The sequence below is a fragment of the Mustelus asterias genome, chromosome 13 (assembly GCF_964213995.1).
Source record: "Mustelus asterias chromosome 13, sMusAst1.hap1.1, whole genome shotgun sequence".
Lineage (NCBI taxonomy): Eukaryota > Metazoa > Chordata > Chondrichthyes > Carcharhiniformes > Triakidae > Mustelus > Mustelus asterias.
The window spans coordinates 1,957,888-1,969,014 of record NC_135813.1 but is presented as its reverse complement, the minus strand read 5'-3'; positions in this window follow the sequence as shown (position 1 = coordinate 1,969,014).

The window sequence follows — 11,127 nt, the reverse complement described above, 5'->3', positions numbered from 1 at the left end:
GAAGGTCAGTACATCTAAGCGAGTCTCTGCGGATGTTCACCCAGCTGTTGACGGCGCTCTGAGTAATCTCAGGGATTTAAGTTGTAAAATGAAAAACAAGGAAGACCCAGAGACTCGGAAATTCTTCCCGAGTCGGTGCCGTGAATTCAGGACTGTCAGTTCAGCAACAAAACACATTCATCAAGATGATTCATACACCTTACTTTCCACATCAATAACATTTTTCCACTAATTTCCCTGGCAGGTGTGACTGTCCCAGAGGAGGTGAATTTACTGAGCAATGCACAGCATAAGGGACTGGAAAATGGTGTTCAAATACTGAACAACATTGCTGTTTCTTTTCTGCTTCCTTGCTGCTTTTTCCAGACTCGAGGAAGTGGGAAATAGTCATAGAGGTTTACAGCATGGAAACAGGTCCTTCGGCCCAACTTGTCCATGCCAGCCCTTTTTTTTAAACCACTAAACTAGTCCCAATTGCCTGCCTTTGGTCCATATCCCTCTATACCCATCTTACCCATGTAACTGTCTAAACGCTTTTTAAAAGACAAAATTGTACCCGTCTCAACTACTACCTCTGGCAGCTTGTTCCAGACACTCACCACCCTCTGTGTGAAAAAATTGCCCCCCTGGACCCTTTTGTATCTCTCCCCTCTCACCTTAAACCTATGCCCTCTAGTTTTAGACTCCCCTACCTTTGGGAAAATATGTTGACTATCTAGCTGATCTATGCCCCTCATTATTTTATAGACCTCTATAAGGTCACCCCTCAGCCTCCTACGCTCCAGAGAAAAAAATTCCCAGTCTATTCAGACTCTCCTAATAACTCAAACCATCAAGTCCCGGTAGCATCCTAGTAAATCTTTCCTGCACTCTTTCTAGCTTAATAATGTCCTTTCTACGATAGGGTGTCCAGAACAGTGCTCCTTCCTAAAGGTGGCTTTAAGTGAATAAGTGAAATGTGTTGGATTTTTCTTGACTTTTCTCAACTTCTGGTCAATCCGGCAACTGGAGAGTTGATGTGTCCATAACATGAAGCTGCATGTGGGTTGCGTGTTTTATTTTCCATGATACAGTGATGTCGTGACATTGACAGTGAATACTGCACCAAGACCTTCAGATAAGCCACGAAAAATTAGAATCTATTCAGATTTTCAGTGATGTTTTGAACTTTAAAATCCACAGTAAAACCAACGGGAAAGTAGCTGGGGGATTGGAAAGATGGGATGAGTTGGATGATGGATGAACTGGGGATAGGGAGTGAGGGAATGGGATGAGTTGCACAGGAACATAAGAAATAGGAGCAGGAGTAGGCCATTCAGCCCCTTGGGCCTGCTCCGCCATTCAATAAGATCATGTCTGATCTCATTATGACTTCATTCCTGTCCCCCGTAACCCTTGACCCCTCTCCCCCAGTGTGTTGATGAAATCTCTGTCTAACTCAGCCTTGAATATGTTCAATGACCCAGCATGCACTGCTCTCTGGGGAGACAGTACTGATGGATAAAGATAAGTGTAGTCCTCACGTTAAGGTGCTAAATTGGGGGAAGGCTAATTACAACAATATTAGGCAGGAACTGAAGAATGTAGATTGGGGGCAGATGTTTGAGGGCAAATCAACATCTGGCATGTGGGAGGCTTTCAAGTGTCAGTTGATAGGAATTCAGGACCAGCACATTCCTGTAAGGATGAAGGATAAGCATGGCAAGTTTTGGGAACCTTGGATAACGAGAGATATTATTAGCCTAGTCAAAGAGAAAAAGGAAGCACTTGTAAAGGCTAGGAGGCTGGGAACACACGAAGCAAGTGTGGAATACAAGGAAAATAGAAAGAAACTTAAGCAAGGAATAAGAAGGGCTAAAAGGGGTCATGAAAAGTAATTGGCCAGCAGGATTAAGGAAAATCCCAAGGCTTTTTATACATATCTAAAGAGCACGAGGGGAGCCAGGGAGAGGGTTGGCCCACTCAAGGACAAGGGAGGGAATCTATGCGTGGAGCCAGAGGAAATGGGCGAGGTATTAAATGAGTACCTTGCGTCAGTATTCACCAAAGAGAAGGACTTGGTGAATGATGAGTCTGGGAAAGGATGTGTAGATAGTTTGAGTCATGTTGAGATCAAAAAGGAGGTGGTATTGAGGCTCTTGAGAAACATTAAGGTAGACAAGTCCCCAGGACCTGATGGGATATACCCCAGAATACTGAGAGAGGTAAGGGAGGAAGTTGCTGGGGCCTTGAGAGAAATCTTTGTATCTTCACTGGCTACAGGGGAGGTCATGATGTGGAGATGCCGGCGTTGGACTGGGGCAAGCACAGTAAGAAGTCTAACAACACCAGGTTAAAGTCCAACAGGTTCATTTGGTAGCAAAATCCACTAGCTTTCGGAGCGCTGCTCCTTCATCAGGTGGAGTGGGAGGTCTGTTCAAAAACAGGGCATACAGAGACACAAACTCAATTTACATTCGGCCTCTGATCTTCGGGTAAGCGTTCTCCAAGGTGGCCTTCACAACACACGACAACGCAGAGTCGCTGAGCAGAGACTGATAGCCAAGTTCCGCACACATGAGGACGGCCTCAACCGGGATCTTGGGTTCATGTCACACTATCTGTAACCCCCACAACTTGCCTGGACTTGCAAAATCTCACTAGCTGTCCTGTCTGGAGACAATACACATCTCTTTAACCTGTGCTTAATGCTCTCTCCACTCACATTGTCTGTACCTTTAAGACTTGATTAGCTGCAAAGAATCGCATTCCAATCATTATTCTGTAAATTGAGTTTGTGTCTTTATATGCCCTGTTTGTGAGCAGATCTCTCACTCCACCTGACGAAGGAGCAGCGCTCCGAAAGCTAGTGGCGTTTGCTACCAAATGAACCTGTTGGACTTTAACCTGGTGTTGTTAAACTTCTTACAGGGGAGGCCCCAGAGGATTGGAGAATAGCCAATGTTATTCCTTTGTTTAAGAAGGGTAGCAAGGATAATCCAGGTAATTACAGGCCAGTGAGCCTTCTGTCAGTGGTAGGGAAATTGTTGGAGAGGATTCCTTGAGATGGGATTTACTCCCACTTGGAAATAAGTGGACGTATTAGCGAGAGGCAACATGGTTTTGTGAAGAGGAGGTCCTGTCTCACTAACTTAATCGAGTTTTTCGAGGAAGTGACGAAGATGATTGATGAGGATGTTGCAGTGGATGTTGTCTACATGGGCTTCAGTAAGGCCTTTGACAAGGTCCCTCATGGCAGACTGGTGCAGAAGGTGAAGTCGCATGGGATCAGAGGTGAGCTGGCAAGATGGATACAGAACTGGCTCGGTGAAAGAAGACAGAGGGTAGCAGTGGAAGGGTGCGTTTCTGAATGAGGGGCTGTGACAAGTAGCATTCTTCAGGGATCAGTGCTGGGACCTTTGCTGTTTGTAATATATATAAATGATTTGGAGGAAAATGTAACTGGTTTGATTAGTACGTTTGCGGACGACACAAAGGTTGGTGGATTTGCAGATAGCAATGAGGACTGACAAAGGATGCAGCAGGATATGGAGACTTGGGCGGAGAGATGGCAGATGGAGTTTAATCCGGACAAATGTGAGGTAATGCATTTTGGAAAGTCTAATACGGATAGGAAATATACAGTAAATGGCAGAACCCTTAAGAGTATTGATAGGCAGAGGATTCTGGGTGTACAGGTACACAGGTTACTGAAAGTGGCAATGCAGGTGGAGAAGGTAGTCAAGAAGGCATACAGCATGTTTGCCTTCATTGGCCAGGGCATTGAGTTTAGAAACATAGAAACCCTACAGTGCAGAAAGAGGCCATTTGGCCCATCGAGTCTGCACCGACCACAATCCCACCCAGGCCCTACCCCCATATCCCTACACATTTACCCACTAATCCCTCCAACCTACGCATCTCAGGACACTAAGGGGCAATTTTAGCATGGTCAATCAACCTAACCCGCACATCTTTGGACTGTGGGAGGAAACCGGAGCACCCGAAGGAAACCCACGCAGACACAAGGAGAACATGCAAACTCCACACAGACAGTGACCCAAGCTGGGAATCGAACCCAGGTCCCTGGAGCTGTGAAGCAGCAGTGCTAACCACTGTGCTACCCTCAATTTAAAAATTGGCAAGTCATGTTGCAGCTTTATAGAGCCTTAGTTAGGCCGCACTTGGAAAATAGTGTTCAATTTTGGTCACCACACTACCAGAAGGATGTGGAGGCTTTGGAGAGGGTACAGAAAAGATTTACCAGGATGTTGCCTGGTATGGAGGGCATTAGCTATGAAGGGAGGTTGGAGAAACTTGGTTTGTTCTCACTGGAACGACGGAGGTTGAGGGGAGACCTGAGAGAAGTCTACAAGATTATGAGGGGCATGGACAGAGTGGATAGTCAGAAGCTTTCTCCCAGGGTGGAAGAGTCACTTACTAGGGGGCACGGGTTTAAGGTGCGAGGGGCAAGGTTTAAAGGAGATGTACGAGGCAGATTTTGACCCAGAGGGTGGTGGGTGCCTGGAACTCGTTGCCAGGGAAGGTAGTGGCAGGAGATACGATAGTGATTTTAAGGGGCGTCTTGACAAATACATGAATAGGATGGGAATAGGGGGATATGGTCCCCGGAAGGGTCGGGGGTTTTAGTTCAGTGGGGCAGCATGGTCGGTGCAGGCTTGGAGGGCCGAAGGGTCTGTTCCTGCGCTGTAATTTTCTTTGTTCTTTGTTCTCTCCTTTAATTCCAAACATTAACAAGCCTTTAGAGAGCGTCTTAAATGGACAACTTCTTATTCTCCTTGTTCTGAAACTGTTTCCTGTTTCCAGACTTCCCCCCACCACCCCCCTAGAGGGGAAACATTCTCTCAGCATCCACCCTGTCAATCCCCTGGACAATCCGATATGTCTCAATAAGCTCACCTCTCATTCTTCTAAACTCCAATGGGTATAGGCCCAACCTACACAACCTCTCCTCATATCACAAACCCCTTCATCCCAGGGATCAGTCGAGTGGATCTTCTCTGAACAGTTTCTCATGTAATTATCTCCCTCCTGGGTGTGAGGGGACCAAAACTGCGCTCAGTACTCTGGTGTTGCCCTGCACAGTTGTAGCAAGACTGTTGGCACCACACCAGCTGTCCAGCCTTGGGAGGAGATGGGTCAGTTGGGAGGATGATAAATATTGCCCAGGATGACAGGGAGATTGCCTCTTGTACCAGGGGGTCTTTAATTCAGTGTGATGTCAGTCAGAAAGGGCCTTGTTCTCAGCTGATGATGCAGTATTCACTCAGTAACACATGGGAGTGTCAGCCTAGACAGAAGACACAGATGTGCCGATTAAAGGGATGTGTTCACCACATCTGTAGATTGGTGAGTAGTGATTTGGCCTGTCAAATACCTTGGTGAAGCCCATTTCTACCCTTAGTGTCTGGGGCAGCCAACAGACACACTGTGAAGTAACTGTCAACCCCAACTAGGTATTGAACTGGGGAGGAGTGAGACTCCATTAAGGAATGATCTTCACTCGAACTTCACGACAGAGTCACAGCCGAAGTCCTCATTGAGATTTCGCTTTCCGCTGTGGACATAGGGCAGTGTGGAGAGTGGCTACACACCCAGTGACTCCAGGCTCTGCACTGAAGGCTGAGTGAATGGCTTGGGGAGCTGAACAAGTCTGGGGCAATGGGGAAGGCATGAGTTTGAATGGGAGTGTTTGCAACAAACTTGAAGCCAGGAACACAGCGATAGATAGGGCCAAACAGAACACTCACAGCATCGCTCGAAGCCTTTGCCAATCAGTGAAGCAGCTTGTGAAGTGTAGTCAGCTTTCTAACGGAGCAAACATGGCAACCAATGTGTGCATGGTAAGACCCTCTGACAGTGCGGCACACCCTCAGCGCTGACCCTCTTACAGTGTGGCACTCTCTCAGGACTGACCCTCTGACAGTGCAGCACTCCCTCAGCACTGACCCTCTTACAGTGTGGCACTCTCTCAGGACTGACCCTCTGACAGTGCGGCACTCCCTCAGTACTGACCCTCTGACAGTGCGGCACTTCCTCAGTACTGACCCTCTGACAGTGCAGCACTCCCTCAGTACTGACCCTCTGACAGTGTGGCACTCCCTCAGTACTGATCCTCTGACAGTGTGGCACTCTCTCAGTACTGACCCTCTGACAGTGTGGCACTCCCTCAGTACTGATCCTCTGACAGTGCGGCACTCCCTCAGTACTGATCCTCTGACAGTGCGGCACTCCCTCAGTACTGACCCTCTGACAGTGCAGCACTCCCTCAGCACTGACCCTCTGACAGTGCGGCACTCCCTCAGCACTGACCCTCTGACAGTGCGGCACTCTCTCAGTACTGACCCTCTGACAGTGCGGCACTCCCTCAGTACTGACCCTCTGTCAGTGTGGCACTCCCTCAGTACTGACCCTCTGACAGTGCGGCACTCCCTCAGCACTGACCCTCTGACGGTGCGGCACTCTCTCAGTACTGACCCTCTGACAGTGCGGCACTCCCTCAGTACTGACCCTCTGACAGTGTGGCACAGCCTCAGTACTGACCCTCTGACAGTGCGGCACTCTCTCAGTACTGACCCTCTGACAGTGCGGCACTCCCTCAGTACTGACCCTCTGACAGTGCGGCACTCCCTCAGCACTGACCCTCTGACAGTGCAGCACTCCCTTAGTACTGACCCTCTGACAGTGCAGCACTCCCTCAGCACTGACCCTCTGACGGTGCGGCACTCTCTCAGTACTGACCCTCTGACAGTGCGGCACTCCCTCAGTACTGACCCTCTGACAGTGCGGCACTCCCTCAGCACTGACCCTCTGACAGTGCGGCACTCCCTCAGCACTGACCCTCTGACAGTGTGGCACTCCCTCAGCACTGACCCTCTGACAGTGTGGCACTCCCTCACTCACTGCACTATGAGTGTCTGCCTGGATTTTGTGCTGCACTTCTAGAGTGCGATTTGAACCACCTGACACGGGCGTCGCTGGCTGGGTCAGCATTTATTACCCATCTCTAGTTGCCCTTGGAGGGCAGTTGAGAGTCAACCACATTGCTGTGGGTCTGGAGTCACATGTAGGTCAGACCGGGTAAGGACAGCAGATTGCCTTCCCGAAAGGCCATTAGTGAACCAGATGGGTTTTTCCTGACAATCGACAATGGTTTCATGGTCATCAGTAGATTCTTAATTCCAGATATTTTTTATTGAATTCAAATTCCACCAGCTGCCGTGGCGGGATTCGAACCCGGGTCCCCAGAACATCCGCTGAGTTTCTGGATTAATAGTCCGGCGATAATAACACTAGGCCATGGCCTCCCCACCTTCGAGGTGAGGTAGTAAATGTGCCACAGCTGGCGGAGGGTCACAGGATGATGAGATAGAGTTCAGAAGGACAGGGTCGAGGGATTTGTAAATGAACAGTGCGTCAGTGAGAGGGAATGTGAAGGCACGTCAACGTTTCCACACACAGCCTGCGGCAAAATAACCGCGATCGAACAACAACACTGACACAAAAAGACCATTAAAAACATGTTTGTGTGACTGTGTGTGTAGAGACTCACAGGGATTGGCTGATCCGTGCCGTGTGATGAGATGATTTGGGATTTGACGTTCCTCAGGGAAGCTGCGACATTCCCGCTGTAATTAAACTAACACCTCGCTCTGCCAGAGGGGCGGAAGCTGGGGGTCAGAGGTTAACGACGCACCCTCTGTAAACATTTACTACAATGGCACCAGTGTCCCGTGGAATGGCAATGGGTACACGAGAGAGCGGGATTGGGAACGGGATAAAGTGGGATTGGGAACGGGATAGAGTGGGATTGGGAATGGGGTAGAGTGGGATTGGGAATGGGGTGGACTGGGATTGGGAACAGGATAGAGTGGGATTGAGAACGGGGTAGAGTGGGATTGGAACGGGGTAGAGTGGGATTGGAACGGGGGAGAGTGGGATTGGGAACAGGATAGAGTGGGATTGGGAACGCGGTAGAATGGGATTGGGAATGGGATGGAGTGGGATTGGGAATGGGGTAGAGTGGGATTGGGAACGGGGTGGAGTGGGATTGGGAACGGGGTAGAGAGGGATTGGGAACGGGGTGGAGTGGGATTGGGAATGGGGTAGAATGGGATTGGGAACGGGGTGGACTGGGATTGGGAATGGGGTAGAGTGGGATTGGGAACGGGGTGGAGTGGGATTGGGAATGGGGTAGAGAGGGATTGGGAACGGGGTGGAGTGGGATTGGGAATGGGGTAGAATGGGATTGGGAATGGGATGAACTGGGATTGGGAACGGGGTAGAGAGGGATTGGGAACGGGGTAGAGAGGGATTGGGAACGGGTTAGAGAGGGATTGGGAATGGGGTGGAGTGGGATTGGGAATGGGGTAGAGTGGGATTGGGAATGGGGTAGAGAGGGATTGGGAATGGGTTAGAGTAGGATTGGGAATGGGATGGAGTGGGATTGGGAATGGGATGAAGTGATAAAATATTTCATGGCCCACACACCAAGAGCACAGGACTCAAACCCAAGGGGAAAGGGGACAGAGCAACAGGGATGATCTGGGGAGGGAGGTTTGGGGAGTGGATATGATATGGGCACTTCCCCAGACAGGCTGACCGCCTCTCTCCCAGACAGTCTGACTGTCTCTCTCCCAGACAGTCTGACTGTCTCTCTCCCTGACAGTCTGACTGTCTCTCTCCCAAACAGTCTGACTGTCTCTCTCCCAGACAGTCTGACTGTCTCTCTCCCAGACAGTCTCACTGTCTCTCTCCCAGTCTCAGTGTCTCTCTCCCTGACAGTCTGACTGTCTCTCTCCCAGACAGTCTGACTGTCTCTCTCCCAGACAGTCTGACTGTCTCTCTCCCAGACAGTCTGACTGTCTCTCTCCCAGACAGTCTGACTGTCTCTCTCCCAGACAGTCTGACTGTCTCTCTCCCAGACAGTCTGACTGTCTCTCTCCCAGACAGTCTGACGGTCTCTCTCCCAGACAGTCTGACGGTCTCTCTCCCAGACAGTCTGACGGTCTCTCTCCCAGACAGTCTGTCTCTCTCCCAGACAGTCTGACGGTCTCTCTCCCAGACAGTCTGACTGTCCCTCTCCCAGACAGTCTGACTGTCTCTCTCCCAGACAGTCTGACGGTCTCTCTCCCAGACAGTCTGACGGTCTATCTCCCAGACAGTCTGACTGTCTCTCTCCCAGACAGTCTCACTGTCTCTCTCCTAGACAGTCTCACTGTCTCTCCCAGACAGTCTCACGGTCTCTCTCCCAGTTTCACTGTCTCCCAGTCTGACTGTCTCTCTCCCAGTCTGACTGTCTCTCTCCCAGACAGTCTGACTCTCTCTCCCAGTCTGACTGTCTCTCTCCCAGACAGTCTGACTCTCTCTCCCAGTCTGTCTCTCTCCCAAACAGTCTGACTGTCTCTCCCAGTCTGACCGTCTCTCTCCCAGACAGTCTGACTCTCTCTCTCACAGACAGTCTCACTGTCTCTCTCCCAGACAGTCTCACTGTCTCTCCCAGACAGTCTCACTGTCTCTCTCCCAGTATCACTGTCTTCCAGTCTGACTGTCTCTCCCAGTCTGACTGTCTCTCTCCCAGTCTGACTGTCTCTCTCCCAGACAGTCTGACTGTCCCTCTCCCAGACAGTCTGACTGTCTCTCTCCCAGACAGTCTTACTATCTCTCTCCCAGACAGTCTGACTGTCTCTCTCCCAGACAGTCTCACTGTCCCTCTCCCAGACAGTCTGACTGTTTCTCTGTCAGGCAGCTTCTTCTGTTGGAGGGAGTATTTCCCAGCAAGCAGTTGGCTCTGATTGTCCAGTTAACAGTGAGAAATTCTCGAGGATCCAATTGAAAAATCAATTTTAAACTTTCCCAATCGTTATTGAACAATCACATTCAAATATTTCAAAAGCTGGGTGCTAATTTACAAACCAATTTCTTATATTTAACCCCCAAGGTCCACATGCCCCATATCCCTCTACCTCAGCACTGACCCTCTGACAATGCGGCACTCCCTCAGCACTGACCCTCTGACAGTGCGGCACTCCCTCAGCACTGACCCTCTGACAGTGCGGCACTCCCTCAGTACTGACCCTCTGACAGTGCGGCACTCCCTCAGCACTGACCCTCTGACAGCGCGGCACTCCCTCAGTACTGACCCTCTGACAGCGTGGCACTTCCTCAGTACTGACCCTCTGACAGTGCGGCACTCCCTCAGCACTGACCCTCTGACAGTGCGGCACTCCCTCAGTACTGACCCTCTGACAGTGCGGCACTCCCTCAGTACTGACCCTCTGACAGCGCGGCACTCCCTCAGCACTGACCCTTTGACAGTGCGGCGCTCCCTCAGTACTGACCCTCTGACAGTGCGGCACTCCCTCAGTACTGACCCTCTGACAGTGCGGCACTCCCTCAGTACTGACCCTCTGACAGTGCGGCACTCCCTCAGCACTGACCCTCTGACAGTGCGGCACTCCCTCAGCACTGACCCTCTGACAGTGCGGCACTCCCTCAGTACTGACCCTCTGACAGTGCGGCACTCCCTCAGCACTGACCCTCTGACAGTGCAGCACTCCCTCAGCACTGACCCTCTGACAGTGCGGCACTCCCTCAGTACTGACCCTCTGACAGTGCGGCACTCTCTCAGTACTGACTCTCTTAACAGTGCGGCAATCCCTCAGCACTGACCCTCTGACAGTGCGGCACTCCCTCTGTACTGACCCTCTGACAGTGCGGCACTCCCTCAGCACTGACCCTCTGACAGTGCGGCACTCCCTCAGCACTGACCCTCTGACAGTGCGGCACTCCCTCAGCACTGACCCTCTGACAGTGCGGCACTCCCTCAGCGCTGACCCTCTGACCGTGCAGCACTCCCTCAGTACTGACCCTCTGACAGTGCGGCACTCCCTCAGCACTGACCCTCTGACAGTGCGGCACTCCCTCAGTACTGACCCTCTGACAGTGCGGCACTCTCTCAGTACTGACCCTCTGACAGTGCGGCACTCCCTCAGTACTGACCCTCTGACAGTGCGGCACTCCCTCAGCACTGACCCTCTGACAGTGCGGCACTCCCTCAGCACTGACCCTCTGAGAAGTGTTCAATGAAACTCTGGAAATTGTGTGATGGGATGAGTAAGTGAGAAA